The 18,641-nt window shown below is 47.4% G+C and overlaps 1 long non-coding RNA gene across 1 annotated transcript; it reads left to right on the top strand.

Moving 5' to 3' along the window:
- The first annotated feature begins 3,999 nt into the window (after positions 1-3,999).
- LOC142041762 (uncharacterized) lies at positions 4,000-15,252 on the top strand. Its single transcript, XR_012653546.1, has 3 exons — positions 4,000-5,966; positions 7,235-7,340; positions 14,287-15,252. It is a non-coding gene; the product is annotated as an uncharacterized LOC142041762 (long non-coding RNA).
- The last annotated feature ends 3,389 nt before the right edge of the window (positions 15,253-18,641 follow it).

Below are 18,641 nucleotides of genomic sequence, written 5' to 3'. Positions count from 1 at the left end.
ACACTCAGTTGATTGAAGGGTTGTAAAATCAGCTTTATATTGAAGCAATCTACCTGTTTTCTTATAACATTATATATATATATATATATATGTACATTTACAGACATGTATGTCTTGCTTCTGGCTTCTGACCAAGAGGGCAAAACTCCCAGCTCTCTTTACCTCAAATCTACTGGTTTTAATTATGAAAGCTTTTATTATTTTTACTGCTCTCCTCTGCATTCTCTCCCAATTTGTCAGCTTTGCTTTCATAACACTTGTGGTTGCTGATGACCAGCATCACAGTAACTCCTGCTTGCAGTTTCTTTCCAAAAAGGCCGGTCCAGAGAGCTGAACAAGTTGAATGGACTGACACGTATCTGCTTGCCCCATGCCCAGCTTCAGGAAAGCCAAAGTCATCACGGACACATCACCACAGCTACGTGGACCAACTCTTAAAAGATCAATTCCGTGTATGTCACAGCCTCTTGGGCAGCCTTCCAGTCTGACAGCTTGAGAGGATCCATTTCAAAACAAACAACAAAGGGACAACGTAGATGGGAATTAAAGGCTTTAAAATAAAACCCATGCAGCAACCAAAGGGCCACAGGATTTGTGAGCTATTTTACCTCTCAACCCTCTCCAGCAAGGAAATGTACATCAATGCTATAGGAATACCTTGTGTCCTGGGAGCCTGAAGACACAGTAGGAATCACAAAGTTGGATGAATGAATACAACAGCTTTGAGAAAGAGGTAATGAATTCAAACATGGGATAAATAAAGAAATCCTACAGTTATGATCCAGGTACAGCTAAAAAGTACTGCTTGAAAACCCTTACATTCTTGCCTATGTGGCTGCAGACAAGAGCTTCAGGGAGGTATTTAGCTTTGTTTTTACTCTAGCCCTCTCTTCCTTCCCCGTCCTCTCAAATCTGGAAACGTCAGACTACAGGGACAAGCAAGCCAAGCCTGTAGGTAGAAATGCTGTATAATGCAATGGTCTTGTTACACGGCTGATCCAGCCTCCCCTTGGACACCCCCAAAATCTAGCTTGGACCTCGGAGCTTTGCTGCACGGGGGAATGCAGAACTGTAGCCTTGAGTGGGCCAGAGAGAAGAAATGGCCTTGAAGAGCTCTCGCAGAGCAGATCGCTCGCTGCTTTTCTTCTTCCCCACGGCCACAAGCCTTTCTGGTACATCTCACAGCGTACATGTTTAATCAGTCTCACAAGCACGGACGCAAGGGCAACAACAACGCGTCTGTGATGCAGAGCGGTCCCTTTGGATCCACAGCTTAAGGCAGAAAGGAACAGAGGTGTCCTGGGTAATTCCGTATTGCTGTTAAAGAACATCTCCTCAAAGGAGAGCTGCACGCTGGCAAAGACCTGTTGCCACACCAGATGTGGTGTGCTAGGGATGGAGAACTGACAGTGTAGATGCTCCCATCTAACACTGCACGGAGCTGGCTTTGTCGACACAGTCTTGAACGGAGAGAGCTTCAGGGAGCCGCTAACAGCCTCTTTGGAATTGGTCCCACCCAACAGGACTGAAGAGGTGCCAAGAGACAGAGGAGTCTCTTGCAAAGCATCCTGGGCTCCTTCTGGACTAGTGACGAGCAAGGGTGTCGTGCAAAGCCCTGATCTCAACGGCAACGATGTTCAGCTACATCTGGAGTCCAGCTAACGGCAACCCTGACCGTAAGCACTTCTGAGCGACGTCTGCACCTCAGCAGGTTGGACACGGAGTTGCACTCTCTGCCTTGAGGACGTATCTACCACCTGCAGGGACCCACACCGTGGAGGTAGAGGCCTTTGCTTGCACAGACTGGGTAAATCTCCGCCACGCAACACAGTGCTGTCCAGCCTGCCAGCCTGCGCGTACAGCGCCGTACTCGTGGAAGGGAAATCTCCGTGCCACGCTGCTCAGCACAGCTGATCGGGGATGAACTTGGGCAGACCTGGCCCAGGGGACTCGGCACTGCGCTCCCTGGCTCTGGGGACAGTTCCCACCAGAGCAGTTGAAACAGGTCTGCTCCGGGGATGCAGCGTACAAAGTCTCGGGATGTCTCTGTCACCGCGCAGGTAGTTCATAACAAACAAGTGCTTTTCAGAGGTGTGATGGGACTCTTCCTCCTCTACTGTACGGGCCTCAAACCGTAAAACGTTAGGAGCGACACTGCAGAGCAGCAATATCTTGTCACGGCAGACAAGGAGAGGGAGCAAGATTCACCAGCCTTGACTACTGCTTCGGTATATGCATCTGGCTAAGGCATACATGTGCTTACATGAACTGGAACCCAAATCCAAACACCTCTGGGGACTCGTTAACATTTAACTTGTGTCAGAGCACAAAGAGCTGTGATGTTCCCTTTGTGGCATCAAATTAGGCCCCTTAATTAAAAGTCCCGATTAATACACAATCCCCGGGTGCCATTAGCACGTTTCTATTGGCAATTTATTCACAGCAAAGGGTCACTCATTCTAATTGCTCAAGCTGCCTTTTTCAGAAATGTAACAGTTGCTTTTGGGTAGAAGCAGTAGTACCAAACCACAAGTAAATAAAATGAAAAATATACCAGCTTTAGCACAGAACTCGGAGGGTGATCCAAAGGTCACGGAAGTCAGTGAAACCACTACAGTTGTCTTCCAGGGGCTTTGGATCAGGCTCCCGAAGAACTAATTTTTGCCACAGTTTCAGCCTTTTGGAGAGTTTGCTCAGCTATTTCGTGTCCACTCTAATTTAACATCCATAGTGAGTGATTCCCCAGCCCTGCCCTTGCATGGAACGGCTCAGTCCCATTAATTGGAACGGTTCTCACGAGCAAGTGCTCTTTCATACACAGGCTGCATACCAAAGTCAGCAGTGTCTAAAGAGCAGTCCAGGAGGAGGGAAGAAGTAATTCCTAGCAGGGACACTTCCCCCTAAAGCTACAGCCAGTATTGGTGCCAGTATTGCGTACTTCGTTATCACCTACATCTCTCTCTTTCTTCACCTCTTCCAAACTGCTTCCCTCCGTGCAATTTCTTGCAGGTGCCTGCAAGAACAAGGGGAGGAACCGTGACCTTGATTTTTCCTCCTTACGTTCCAGGACATTTTACCCTTCAAAGGTTAAATACTGAGAGCTCTGCCTGCTAAGAGATGGCACTGGCAATACGCTCCCGCGTCCGCAGGAGAAGGAAGGTTTCTCCCATGTTCCCCTGGCTCAGTAGCACAGCAGCCTCAAAACCAATTGGCTCCACAGACAGAAGCCATGTCAGACTCAGCACAACTTTGCTCCTTCTGCAAAGTAGCAGTTCATTGCACGGGGGCTGAATCTGCTCTGCAGATTGTAAAATGCTGCAGTAGCTTAATCTACAAAAGTTGTGGTGAAGACCAGTCCCGCTTGGAAAACAGGCAGAAAATGCAACAAACAGGACTGCACCTGCACAAACACAGGAGAATTTTTCTCCCCTACCCACCCCACCCCATCCCATCCCCCCAAAAAAACCCCTCCCAAATAAGAGCACAATGATTCAGAAAAAGGCTGGGCCTATTAATCAAGACTTAGTTTAATATCAGCAAAATTACATCACTCACTGGCATGCTAAGGAATTCGTTTCCCAAGGTTTTATGCTAAATGCTCTTTCATGACCCTGAATCTCTCCCATTCGGCATCCAGCAGATTTTTAAAGACCTCTTCATAAAAATACAACATATACTTGACGATTGAAAGACAGTGGGAGAACTTTCTTTACCGAAGGAACAGCACAACACTAGACAGCAGCCAAGGAGCTTTTAAAAAGCCAAGCTTTTATTCAAAGTTGTTATTGAAATTCAGGGTGGTCCCCTTGTACCAAATTTTTGGCATTTGAGCTCCAGTCCAGTGTGCTTACCGTATGCTGCAGATCAACACCAACACAGCAGTGGCTACGCAAAGTCACCTTGCTGCTTTGGCATCCCATCCTTGGAGGAGACAAGGACCAGCTGCTTTCAGGAAATGGCACACAGCTTCTAATGACCTTGCTTTATTTTAAGTGCATGGAGCACAAGTTTCAGACGAATTTAGAAGACTGCTTGTCAGGGACCTCTGAGAAGAACACACCAAAGCAGAACCGCTAAAGCCACCATGGCTGAGGCTGGAGACGCTCCACTGCCACCTGCGGCAGCTCCGGACCTCTCAGAAGCGCAGGCAACGTCAGACTCCGTCACCCCAAGGACAAGGCCGGGAGACTTTTCCACAGCAGCAAGAAACACAGCAAGGGGCAAAGGAACAGCGGGATGGAAACTCAGAGGGACTGGAAGGAGCGAGGGCAAGATCTGCCGCTGTGAAGGAGCACCCGTCTCCCGGCCAAGCAGCGCTGCTCCACAGTCACATCCATCTCTGCCTCAGCATCGGGCTCAGCTCTCCAGGAGTCTGGAAGCAGCAGATGAGGCCATAGGGCAACTCGTGCTCTTGCCAGCGACCTTGCCTATGCGTCAAGCTGAGCTGGGGTTTGCCACAAGCTGAAAGCCTCTCCCTCGGAGCTGAGCGTTGGCACTCGTTCCTGAATTTTAGTGTAAAGCCCACATCAACATCTAAATTAGAGATCTATTTCACTAAAGTCAAACTGAGCCTGAGGTAGCTTGGATAGTTGTGGGTAAAGCTTTTTAAAACAATGATTGTTGATTTTTTTACTCACTTACCATCTCACACTTTATCTTGTCCTTCAAGCAGTTATGATTAGCCCGTAGAACATTAGCCTGGCTTGTTTACCCAAGGTTGCTTCCAAGTTTCACGTTGAGCAAGAGCAATGCTGCCGAGGGCCTGAGCCAAACCTAGTGAAATCCCCCCCAAAAAGCTGCATCACTTTTAATGGGCTTTGCAACAGGTCTCAGCTATTTCAAGAGTAAAAGTGCTCCATTCCTACTGCCACAGCGTTGGCAGATGGAGGACAGCACGGTGGCCAAATGGCAGGAAGATCCGGGGACGTAGCCTGGGGTATGACCAGTGGATCTCAGCAGGAATTCCTAATTCCAGTAGTTAAAACTGAGCTACTGCTCTCGAGTACAGCCTGTCAGCAGAGGAATTATCACTGTCGTGACACTAGGCCTGTTATCTCAATGAGATGTTAGAGTGGAGTAGCTTACATGGTACAGGCTCAGTCACTAGGCACAGAGCCTTTGTTATTTCCTCAAGACTGTTGTAGGACAAACACATTGAACTTCCACATTTCTTTACTGGGGGGGAGGGGGGCGAGAAAAGCCTTTTAAGTCTAAGAACTGAGTCTTTGGTGATCATATCATAGGTTAGCAGAGGGGAAAGACCTTCTGAATCCTTCTTCCCTGTTGTCCTTCTGAAGCTGGAGTAGAAGGCCTTCCTTCCTTAGAAAGTAGACATCTGCATGGGAGACAGCCATTCCTAACGTCCCAGACACGAGAAAACTCCAAGCAGGTTTTGCGTCTTATTAGAAAGCAACAAAACCATGGAAGCACAAACTCAGAGGAGGCTGGGCATCCCCCGAACTACGCTGCTTCCCAGAGAAACCGACCGCCTGCGTGCACAGCAAACGCACACCCAGTTCACCTCTCGCTGTAGTCAAATAACTCAGGCGTCATCCCAGCCGTCCCAACGGGACCACGTGCGTGTGAAACAAGTCTTACAGTGTCCACACCTTAACAAATGGGGAATTACACTTTTCTCCCCATCTTGGCCTTTACTACGGGTTACCACACTTCACCCACCGTTCTTCAGAAAAAGGGCGTGTTTATTCATCTGCTGGGTAACGTTGCCTAATGTTATCCGTCCTGCACAGGTACACGTAATCAAAGGTATCTAAACATCCTCCAGCGCATCACCGGGCAGCACAGCTAACCTCTGTCATTCTCTCTTTGTCTCAGCCCAGCAGGAGAACCACGTCCATGGCATTTTCCTCTAGCAGGGCTGTTTGCGTGGCACTTCTGGGTCTCCTGACGCATTGAAAACGCACTTTAAGTCAAGCCCTGCACAGCATGACGACTGATGGAGTGATGTGAGTGACTAACGGCAATTCTTTAAAGGGCCCCGGCATGCGTAGCACTCGGTATGCATAAATCACTCCTAAGAGCAACTGGAATAAAGCCTGTGACTAGCAGCGCAGGATCCTAAAATGTATCTGAAGTGCTTGGGAAGGCTTTGCGGTGACACAGCCCTCCCTGCACTGAAACACGCGCAGCGATGCTCTGGAAGCCTGGTCATCCATTCCCCTCGATAGCTTTAAAATAGACCAAGACGAATTATATACTTTGCACTCAGTCTGTGCTGATGCAGAAAGAATCCTTTTCCAGAATTCTTTATTTATTACTGTTTACAGCCTGTGTCCCACTGATGTCTGCATGGTACATCTCCCCATTGGCTTGTTGGGGGTTCTCTGCTGACATTTCCCTCGGTTTTTTTCAGCTCTGAAATCTCTGCACTAATTATACCTGCTGAAATATGAACCTTCTGCTAGTAGGGAAGGGATAAAAATAATGTTGTTGTCCTCTTCTTGTGCATGGACCCGAGTGCTATTTAGGAATCGGTCCGATTCCAAAGTGAGACTTTCATTCCTGGGCTCTGCTGTCCTTGGTACAACCCGGCCACGGGCCAGGCTGTAGCGTTTTGGATGGGAGCTAGTACTTTTGTTGCTCTGCCTTACCTTGGAGTAGCAATTTCTTGGGAAACGTCCTGGCATGCCAGAACCAGCGGGTGGGTTCATTCCTCAGGTAATTCCTTAATCTCACCAAAGGGCCATGCAGCAGAACAGCAGTTCTACAGCCCTCCAGGCTGAACGCCCTCTGACAGTAGCAGGGCTGCTTCAGAGGGACCCATCCTGCCCTAGGACACAGCTCTTGCTTTGCGCCCTGCAGCAAAAAACTGACCCTGCCTGACATTCCAGCCCCTGGAGGAGAGGGAAACATGGGCTAGAAGGGAAACATTGACTGCACACTGAACAGACTTCACTGGCCCCTTGGGAAAAGTCACTTTGCCAGTTCGCAGCGTGGGGGGTCAGCAGCAGGCTTAACTCTGGTCCAGCCCAGACTCACCCCTCACTAACCACACAGACTCTCCAAGGCTTCTGCTGGCCAGCCTCTTAAACAGCATTCCCTTTGGCTGGGTTGCCTCCATTAGGAGCCTTAATTGGAGGCAGCAGATGATGCTGGTGTCAGTGGCCCAGACCCCAGCTGGGCTCCGTCACATTTGCAGGTGACCGGCCCGCTGGCGCTCAGGCCCAAGTGCCTCGCGTCAGCCATTGAAATGAGGACATCGCACTGCTTGCAGGACTGAAAGCTTGAACTCTTCTGATAGCAAGCGTGTGGCAGAAGGAACTCCAGCTTTTCTCCTGCTGTGGGTGACCCTGGACCAACAGCAGCTCCGACCTTCTCCAGTAAGTTCGCTTTGCGTTTCACCTCCCTCGCGCACAGACCCAAAGCTTTTCTTTCTAGCTCTACGTCGGGTTTTCCCCCGTCACGTACTCTCAGCGCGGTACCTTCTTCCCCTTTGCCGTCCCTCGGCTGCACTGAGCGGCTCCTGCCCCCCACGGTCCTTCCTTCCTTCCCCCCCAGACCCCCCGGCCCTCCAGCAGAGCCCCCCGCAGCGCTGCCGGGCCCCGGCCGCAGCCCCGGCCGCGAAGGCCCCGCTCGCTGCTGGAGCGACGCTGCTCTCTGGTGGGCGCCCAGCGCCTGTGCCGGCTGCCGCCTCGCTGCTCCGCCCTGCTCCCTTTTTGCCTTTTTTTTGCCCTTTTTTTTTTTTTTCCGTGTTTTTTCCGTGTTTTTTCCGTGTTTTCTTTCCTTTTTTTTTTTTTTTTTTTTTTTTTTGGGGGGTGCTGTGTGGGAGTCAGGTAGCGTGCCTAGGCGGGGATAATCTCTTCTTAGCGTTTTACCAAGTCAAGTCACGCTTGTGTTTAAGAGGCGACCGGCCACAGAGCATTCACACAAACACACAGACACCTACAATCCCCTTCCCACCGTTGCCTGCTCAGCAGGAGAGGTCAAAAGCAGTTTTCACCATGTACAAATCTTCAGCCTTGTCCATAGCTCCAACGTGCTGCGGCTTTACCTCCCTTACCCATGCACGCGCAGGAGACAAATGGTCCAACCCTCCTCTCCTGCCCCAAGGGCTTCATTCACTTGTTCTCAGGGGCTTCATCCCCTCTGGGCTCCCATCACAAGCAGGACCAGGTCTCTGACTGCCTCCCAGCTGGGTTTCTGCTCCATCCAGACAGCCTTTGGGCCACCTCCTCCAACAGCCCCCCCCACCTCTTTGGTTTTCAACATTTCAGGGCTCGAGTAGTGTCCTCAGGCAAGGCAGGAGCCCCCACACCTTTCTCGCTGCTGCCCACCAGCCCTGAGCATCTCCAGTGGTTTCTGAGGGGGTCAGCCTCACGGGTGCCCGCTAATACTTGCTGTCAGTTGTGCTGTTACCAGTGGATCTGGTCGCTGAATAAGATGTCTCCCTTTCAAGCACCTCGGGCCTTTCCTGGTTTCTACACATCCCAGAAGAAATCTTCGGTTTTCCCCCGATTGCTGGTTTCAGGAGACACCCCTGGAGATTTGAGTGTTTCCCATTTTCCCCAGCCATTCCCTGGATGAGGTACCGCACAGGCCAGGTCCAGGAGAAGAAGAGATTTCCACGTCTTCATGGGAAGAGTCCTGTGACTCTTGCTCTTACCCTCACCCCTGCTCTCGCTGCACAGGAGTCCTGCCTGCAGCCAGTCCCTGTGCAGTGGGGGGGTTGCAGCACAAAGCCCCCACGTCCCCGTGCCTGGTTCCCTTTCCCTGCCCAGAAAGCCGCTCTCCTCTGTATCCTCAGTCAAGCTGTCGTTGCCCCAATCCCCTGCTCCAGACACCTGAAGTGTGTCCCCTGCAGAGAAAGAGTCCAGGATTTTGCTGACAATGGTCAGTATCAAAGGGAGAACTTGCAGAGCCTGCGAATATCCCGAGGCGACTGCCGCTTAAATGTTTTTTTTCCACAATGTCTGTCCCACGCCCCTTCCCTGGCGTCTGCACCCCCCACCCAGCTGCAGGGCTCTGGTCCCCTTTTACAAACTCGGATGTCCCCAGTGTGCCCCTGATTTTCCCATTTCCCCTCACAGGCCGTGAAGTCAGCCACACGCCTTCGAACCACTTGATGCTCTCTGGTGTTTGTTTGCCACCTTTCTACCTCCGTGTGCTCGCTGCCTCCTCTTGTGGTACTTTTCACCCATGGCACAACATCTTTCTTACTTGTGCCACAGGCAAAATTTGCTGTGGTTTGGCTTTTCAGCATGTGCATCTTGTTTTTTTCAGAAGGTCTGAATTTTAAAACATTAAATTGCACTTAGTGTCATTGGAATAAATTGGTGCCTACAGTTGGTTGATTGAATACGGGCTGCTATGTTTGACCATAACTCCACTGGTCAAAACCAGTGTATGTATTGGTCCATGAGTTATAGTCAAACCCATGTCCTAGAGGAGAACACCTAAAAGCAGAGTCCTAGGTGATCTGTGATGTGACATTGAACTGAGCTGTAACTACAATGCGTTTGGAATAAGTGGTATCTTCAAGGCATAGCTTTGTGTTCAGTAATAAAATAATTTAAGGAAACCATGTCCAAGCAGTTGAGATAAGTGCACTGGTATGAAAAAAATAAATCTGCCTGTGGTGTTCTCATCTGAGGTACCACTGCTGTCTTCCTGATCAATGGTGAGAGTGTGGTCTCTTCTGGAGGCTGAGAGGGGTCAGGGTCAGGGTTATGGCCAGGGGTCAGATGTCAGCTATGGTGGGACAGAGGCCATGGATTGAGGTAAAAAGTCAGGTGTCAGGGTCAAAGGCCAGGGGTTACAGGTCAAAGGTCAGGGGACCTAAGGTTGGATGTCAGGGTCAGGGGTCATAATTCAGGACCAGGGATCCCAATTCACATGTCAGGGTTACAGGTCAGGGGTCAAAGGTTACGGAGCACGGGTTGCAGGTTGGTGTCAGGGGTCATGAGTCAGGGTCAAAGGCCATGTGTTGGGTGTTAGGTGTCATCGGTCAGTGTCTAAGAACAAGTGTTGCGCTCAGGGGTCATGGGTTGGTGTCAAAGGTCACAGGTCAAAATAAAAGGTCACGTGTCAAGAAAATGTCTAAGGTCACAGGTCAAGGTGCAGGTTGGGGTTTAAGGGACAGGGTCACAGGTCAGGGCCAGGGGTTACAGGTCAGAATTAGAGGTCAGGAGACGGCTGTTGGGATCAGGGGTCATGGGTCAGGTGCTCAGGAACAAAGATCAGGGGTCAGGTCAAGGGTCTGGGGTCAGGATCAGGTGTCATGGTTTAGGGTCCGGGGGTGTTATGCCTTTGGGCAAGAGTTCAAACACACATTCTGCTGGGTTTTCTGCTTGCCAAAACAGTGATTGTTTTGTACAAAACGTAGGTAATCCTAGCCAGACATGTTCTACTTTGACCAAAACCTTTGCCTTAGTAGAAGATTAGATTCTCAAGTGTTGTAAACCAGCAAAGCTGTGCCAATATCACCAAGAGGTGATTTACTCCAGGTGAGAATTTGGAGTAGCAGCTGAGGCCTTTCAGGTTGAGTTGGAAGAGTCTATTTGGTGATCAGACACCCATTTTAAGAGATAGCAGTTTGATTAAACAATCCAAAGGCAGTCCATCTGACAGGAATCAGACAGGAAGAGAGGGATGAAAAATCAACCAGAGATGGAGAGTGAGAAGGGTTTTGTTCACTGGGATTTCCAAAGAAAGATTTAAAAAGAAACGTGGCTTGGGCAATTGCTCAGTAGAAAGTTAAAGACCTAGTGAAGTACATCTGAGAGACATCTGTCACAGAGGTCTAAAAGGATGCAAACAAAAAGTGAGAGCGAGAGATTAGGCCAAGAGATTCATCCCAATTTCCATTTAAATCAATGGAAAGACTCCTGTTGGCTTCCTGGAGAGATGTCAAGAGCCCAAAGTATTTAAACATGGCCAAGGGCTCTCAGCAGACGATAACCTTGGCTTTGGGACTGACTTCCCTGGCACGTCACTAACATCTCTCCTTTGGGATAGCCATACCACGGTGCAGAGATCTCTTCTGTCGCACACACAACGTGGGAGATCTGCTTCCTCCTCCCTCCCTCCATGCGCGTGACCTTGTACTTGCTGAGCATGCGAGCGCTAGGGACTCTGTTGTCACTCCACCAAACATTTGTCCCTAGACTGCTCCTTTCTTATTCTCTTGACCTTTTACAGATGGGGTTCCAGCTCTCTCCTGCCCCTTCACGGCAAGACTCTACAGCATTAGGGGCTGATGACGGGAACACTTTGGTGGTCACTATCTTAGGAGGCTAAATGCACTGCCTGTCTGTAAAACGCTGCTGCAGCCAGGTTTAGAAACACAGGGTTTTATCACCCTTATTCACTCCACTCCCCAGGCATTACTCAAAAGAGACTCAGTCTTTCTCTTTGCCTGTGCCATAGCTCCAGACAAAAGACTTGGAAATTTCCACCCGTCTGCACTTGGAAAGAGTGGAAATTGCCATTTCTGAAAGGGGTTAATAAAATCTCAAACAGAGAGTCCAGCAGAACATTTGAAACATTTGCCAAAGCCTTGCAGGACGGTTGAAACACTAGCTGTCCCAGGGAAGCATTTTTACTGAATCTCTTCACGTCAAATAAAACACACCTCTGGGTAAGCTTGTGTTTCAGTATTTTTAATAAGAGAAGATATTATACCCCTGCCGAGGAAATAAGGATTTAGCGTTTTGGAATAGACTGCCAAAGAAAGGGGGGGAGGTATTAACAGAATCCTCTTCAGGACAAAAATGGGGAAAACTTCATCAGAGTGAGAATGCTGGCAAACCTGGGAAAAGGAACATCAGTCAGTAGCTTGGGTGGTAGGAGTAGCAATCTTAGCCTAGCAAGTTCCCATGGGACTTGATTGGAATGAAAAATTAGACCAACATATTTAACTGGGCCAGAGAGATGATTTATTTTTTCCCGACTTGCTCATCCAGTTGCTCGAATGATTCCTGCCACCTTCACCAAGAGCGGAGGAGAAGGCAGCGCCAGGAAAGCAGGGGCTGTGCCTTGGGATCTTTACATACAGAAACCCCTGAAAGCCTTACATCAGTCATCTTTTATTTGTCCTCCTGAGATCTTCTGGGGACTTGAGGTAGACTAATTGAACTGGCCTTATTCCCAAACCAAAACGGAGTCTCCAAAAATCTCTCAGATACATTTGGATGCATCAATTCTCCCGTTTCTCTTCCAGCCATGTCTCCTTTACCTCCATAAAGTCCTGAATTGATCTTAAAGATAGACCCCTGTTTTGTCATTGGTTATTTGAGTTGCGCAGCTTGTGAGATTTGAAAGTAGAGATTGTCTGGATTCAGCAGAGCAAAGGAGACTGAAGAGCTACTGGATCCAGACATGCTTCAGGTTGTGTCTGCCTGGGATGGGTGGAAAGAAGAGGATTGTGTGCGGGAAGGTGTGGAAGGGCTGATGATGTGGGTCTGCATTCCCACATCAGGGTGATAGGTGCCATTCTGAACAAAGGGCTAGATGTGAAAAGGGGAAAGCCATTCCAGCCTGGGATGCAGGTATAGCGTATGGAGAGCTGCTGGAATATGCTTGGAGGTTAGACTGAAGCAGTGGATCTGGAAGAAATGCTACAGTTCATTTTTCATCCTAAAAGGCCTGCTTGAAGACCTTCAAGGGATCACCAGTTTTGCCTCCTCCTCAAGCTATGGATCTGCTGGATTCAAGACACAAACAAGCATCAGGTGCTCAAGCTGAAAAGCTGCCTCATGGGCGGTACAAACACGTCGTTTGCCCAAGTGGTTCTCAAAACGCACTCTATGAAGGGTCTGAATAAGCTGCACTTCAACTGTAGGGACAAAACGATGGTTCTTCCAAGGAAAAAGTGCCACGGGCCAGCAAGCCTCTCAGAGCATTTAAGAGAAGTCTTAGGGATTCTTGAGATGGTGCCTAAAAGCTTGTGGTTTTGCAAAGCCATCGTAGGAGCCAGATACCACCAGAACATGGAAGTGCACTGGCTGCGGCCCCGTTCCTCCAGCAATTCCTCCTGGTCCAGCCGCCCTGGCGTAGGCTCGGTGCCAGGGGGTCCTTGGGAAGTTGAACCAGCTTTGCCACGCAGAGGGCCCGTGAGATAAAGTGAAAGCATTCCCAGCCATGTCAACTCCTTAGCAACAGATTTCAAGTATTTTCCAGTTCTTTCTGCAGTTTTTTTCATGAAATTGGAAACATTACAAATCTCCCTTTCAAATGCATTTTTCATGACCGTGTGAAAAAAAAACCTAGTTAATGTGGTTTACATTTTTTTATAATAATGAGTATACTATTAAAATATGCATGTCTCTAAAGAGCATAGTGATCATCAGGCTTATTATTCAGAGACAGACAATAGCAATATTAATGAGGCTCAGACATCTGTCAAATTAATCTGTAGTTTAAAGTTCAGGAAACAAAGGCAGGGTTTAGTTTTTCTAACTGTGATTTCCCATTTCTGTCAAAATCTGAGTGGCTGTGAGTTGCTGAAAAGAGATTAATTTCTATTTTTCAAGAGTTTATATAACCATACCGATGAGGAACTTTTCTAAGTTGATGTAGTGGGTCTGTAGAGAAGACTCTCCCTGAGCTTGCCACTTTGGCACGTGAAATCCAGAGCGGTTCAAACAACATAAGCTTACAGCAGACTCGGGGGAAGTTGATTCCATGGGCATCCATTACTAATGGGTAGAAAACCTCCCGTGCATTCGAATTCAGGGGATATCCCCTATCCCTTTCCCAGAAACAGGGATTCACTCTTGCCATCGTATCAGGGCTGTCACTCTGTCCTCTTGCCAGAGCTTAGGCTTTAGCCATGCTCTGCACGTGCATCTTGCTGTGCTGTACAAAACAAGTTGCTGGCAGTTTTCTACCACGTATCGGAAGATACAGGCTTCTTGAAACAGTTCCTTTTCACAAGGAAAACTTTCCAAAGTAAAGTTCTTCTGGGGTTCAGGAGTGAATTTTTACTCAAAAACCATTAGCATGTCTTTGAATAGATAATTAACTGTTCCCTCTTTAAGAAGCCAGATCAAACTGCTCCTCAGCAAAAAGATTTTTGAAAAATCATGTCATCCACTTGGAAGAGTCTCAGGTGATTTTAAACTCTTCTTTACCTTCATTCATCTCTGCTAGCAATGTTCTTCATGTGGGTCGTTTGGTTGCTGCTTATGTTCATGGGTGCATGCCTTTAATTATTATTCAGACTTTTGCTGGCATTATTTGAATAGGTACAAGAAGTTGTAAGTCTTCCGTTGTCTATGTTTGGAGGATCTTTGAATTTGAAGCAAGATCTGTTCAATCTACCTACAGATGTGGTTCTACCTATGAGGAACTTCTGAGAAATCAAGTTTGAAGTACTGCTCCCAGTTCTAGAGTTCAGACTTCTGGAAGTGAAGATCGCCCTGCTACTTCTCCTGCCATGGGAGAGCCACTGTGATGGACGAGTTTGGACAGCAATGTGCTGAGAAGTTCAGGTCCTGTGTCAGGTGAACGTGTGGGGTTATGTGATAGTCCTGGTAAGGAGCACATTACTCCGACTGGCATTATTTTAGTGACGTAAGCTCAAAGTACTCCGAGATCCCCTACTGAACTTGATGTGGAGCAGCAGTGAGGCAGCTCTCAGAAAGGGATGCCTGCTGGCTGCCATCGTCAGCTCCACACTAGCCACCTAGAAGAGGAGATATCTGTGCTCCACTACTCATCAGCTCGTTTTATTGGCCTTTTGTGGGTTCTTCAACTTTGTTGTGCAAGTGAATGAATAATAAAAAGTTTTGTCTAGCAGTCGCAGCACACAAGTTGGCAGCCAAGACCTCTCGGGCTCTAGTCCCTCATCTGACACCGAGTGCATTTCTGTTTGAAGAAGTCACTCCATTTCTTTGTGTTATGGTTTCCCCTTCTGTACAGCTCTGTGCACATGCTGACATGCTGGGAGGATTAGACTCATTTAGAGAAGAAATAGCTGAGAGGAAAAATGCCTTCCTACTGCTGAACATGATTAAAACTTTATTATTCTATACATTTTGTACAATCCGGAATGTGGTATTCAGAAACAGATACATTCTTCTTTCTTCTCTCTTTCTAAATTCTACAGGGAACAGTCCAATAGTAGCCACTTTTCTTGCTAAGCTGACCAAGCGAGGGCATTTTTGGAACATTTCTAAACATTTTCACATACATTCTGTCCTGCTTACCTTTGCTTATCAGGGGAATATGATGGAAAAGAGCCACGTTCATTGTTTAGAACAACTAGTGTCAAAAAAGGTGTTAACTGTAGACTCCAACTATTTCTGCAGTTAGGAAAATAAATAATCATAAAGACGTGGTTACACGTGAAGGAAACGATGAGACACAAGAGGTGACTGACGTAAATAGTGTCTGAACACAAGAAGCTATAGGAGTGGGAAAGGGGTTGGGAGTTGATTAATGCGTAATGGTTAATGCTTGGGAGATCAGAATTTGCAGCCATTTGAAGGGCCTCTTGGGGTTAGTAACTTGCAGAACGTAGTTCATTTTTCTGTTGCTTTCAAAATACAGCCTGCAATTTGCATGGACAACATAGTGACTGAGTGGCTTTAACCATAAACTCAGTTTCTTTACATAATTATGGCTATTCTCTTCATCTGAAAGTATATCACCTTGTAAAAGGCCGTAAATCACCAACACACACACTCCTTGTAAGGGTTCCTAAGCACACATCGTATCGGTGACGACGGGTCAGATTTGGGAAGGAATTAGAGTGCCTAAGGAGCTGGCAAGCACTTAAGGCAGGACAAATATCTGCACTGCCTAGACCCCCAACTTACCTCAGAAGTGGACAGGTAGGCATCAACCAAAAACGGGTGGGAACCGTGCTTGTTTCCACAAGCAGCGGCAAGGACGTCCACACGGGAACTTCTATTCCTGCGCTCCGTGTTCAGCACTGGAGGAGTCCACCTTGTGTGCACTGATTCCTCCAGCGTGTACCAAGAACATCCGCAGCCATATTTGAGGAACGATTTAACCTGTTGCATTGACTGTCAATGCAACAGCTACCTCTTTTTCAGCCCCGCTCCTGCTTTGGCTCGTCTAGTAAAGTCTAGGGAGGACAGTAAATAACTCCAGGCCACTAGAGCATTTTGCATATGTAAGGAATTCTGCAAATATTGTCAAGTTGGTTCCAAACTAATTCAAAGCAACATAAAAACAATCTAATATTTACAGGAGTTAGAGGACCGCAATATTTGCGATCAGATACAGTATCACCAATCAAAAATTCATTCCCTTGCCTCATTTTTAGGTGCTCTTCCTCACTGAGATCATCTGCCCAATTTCATCATGATTTACCGAAGAGACACTTCCTTTGTACCTTTCCCAGCTCTAGAAACAGCTAAAACGTAATCCTCCTGACAAGCCAAAAGAGATAAAGATAACTCCCAGCTTGCTGAGCCGTTGCCAGCAATGGGTAGCTTGCCTCGACTTGGCAATCAATGCACTTGTTACGTTAACCTCCTTTTTAGCACATCCCCAGCTCCAGCTTTACCCTGCCGATGACATTAAAAGGTTGCATGTTTACCATTTTTTTCCTCACAGAAACTAATTTTCAAAACACACTTTTAAGGAAATTTCACAACCCAGACTGGTGGGTCCACCCCTGCTATTGGTTCTGTGATTCAGTTACAAAACCAGTTAAATCACGATCCAGAAGTCAGCAGTACCAAGGGATCATCTTAGAACAACATTTACATGACTGCCTTAGAATTGAAATCATAGGTGTTTCTGAAAATTTTACCAGAGAAGAGGAGTCATGCCCTGGATTCAAAACTTCAGAAAGCAGGATCTGGCTTCACATAACTTTCCTCGATTACTTTAGTGTCTCTTAAAAAATGAACTCAATAAGCCCACTTGTCAGTAGAGACATTTTCAGGAAAATTCAAAACAGGACAGCAGCGTTTCTGCTCGGGTCAGTCTTTTCTGGCGGGAGTGCTGTGAGATGTCTCTGAAATAATAAGGTGGGTTTTTTTCCCCAGAATAATCACTGCAGGCCTTAAGGTTATTGTGGTTGGCATTTACAAAGACCTTGTTTTTAAAACGGTGCCACAAGATATTATTTGCTCTCCTAGGGCTGTGGGCTGTGCTGTGCTAAAAAAAGGACCTATGTTAGTGATAAAGCAGTGACGGCATGTGCCAGTGGCTTAACCTTGTCACTGCAAATGATACAGTCTTTTGTAAACTATTTAAAAGCAGCTGTGGGCTGGATGCTTCTCTCAAGTACACGGCTGCCTTAGCCTGAAACTCAGAAAAAGGACTAACCTCTCCCCCTGGGGTGAGGTTGGGACTGCAGTCGGTCAGGTTGTCTGAATTGGATTTCACTGATGCAAGTCAAAATAAGAAGAAATCCTCTTTTTTTTGTTGTGGTTTGTTTTTTTTTTTAAACTTCAGCAGCATCTTTGTGTTTTCTCGCAGTAGTGCCCAGGGGCATAGCTATAAAGCGTGTAAAGATGCAGCTACGCTAAAGCCCCTGGGCTGGGTGAGCGTTGGTGGGCACCTGCGTACGGTGCCCAGGCCAGCCTCCCTCTCCTGTGGGTATTTTGTATCGGAGCGTTCAACACCACGTCCTTATTCAGTTGCCAGACGCTTTCGTTTTTCTCCTATGGCCAATCTGACCCTGAAGCAGATGGGGAAAAGGGGAGAGTCACGATGGCTCAGCTCTTCCTGCGGAGGAGGTTGTAGCCATCGAGGATGTTCCTGTGGAGGGACAACCAGTCACAGTCTGGTTTGGTGTCCTTGTCATGTGGAGGAAACTATGAGACATTGGTGGTTTGCTGTTAGATTAATTCCCAACATGAATTCTCAACACCAGCAGAACATGTCGGTCCTATGGCAGCGTAAATCCAAAGTGAAAGGAAAAGCTGCACCACAGCAACTACCGCTACAAGATTGGATGTTTTACCACCTCCATTCTCACCCTGCCAGCTGAAATCAGACAACCAGAAAGCAATAGGAAATAGCCAGCAAGTACCTACAATATCTGTTTTCAAAGTACTGGCTCGAAATCAAGGACTGGCAGTGGCCATGTCAAAGAGGTGTTGGTCTGAGGCAAGAGTATATCACAGAAGAAAAATATGTAACTCTCATCACTGTGGGTATGGGTTTATATGACACTAGATCAGAGAGGCCTGAAGTGATGTGTCCAAGGAGGATTAATAAATAAGTTAGAGAAGTCAGCAATAAATCTGGCAGACAAATTCAAAGTCATCTGAAAACCCGGCATGGACAAATCATGCCTGCTGGAGAACTTTCTATCCATAGGTGCTCATGAAAGTGCCCAGTCAAGAAATAATTTTTATGCTCATTTCGGATAGAGAAGGTGTATTGCATTTTAAACCCACTTCTTACTGTTAGGTTACCTGGCATCCACGTGGGAGTCTTGCCTCAGATGCTGCGGGGATACTATTTTGCCAGTGTGCTACTTGACTTAAATTACAAAGATAGTTCCTGTATTTTGAAATATTTGAATATTTTGTTATTGTAGTAACAGTGTTGGAGACACAATGACCTAAGGATATAAATAAGGAAAAGTCTGTAGGAAAGGACATTATGAATTGGTGTAAGAAAAGCTATCACCTCTCTCTGTGACCCTTGCTCTGTTGAAAGGCTTTCACTTTTGAGTTGTTCCCATATAGACA

Source organism: Buteo buteo, chromosome 19 (genome assembly GCF_964188355.1).
Source record: "Buteo buteo chromosome 19, bButBut1.hap1.1, whole genome shotgun sequence".
NCBI lineage: Eukaryota > Metazoa > Chordata > Aves > Accipitriformes > Accipitridae > Buteo > Buteo buteo.
The sequence above is the reverse complement of the archived record's forward strand: the minus strand, read 5'-3'. Positions and strand labels throughout refer to the sequence as shown.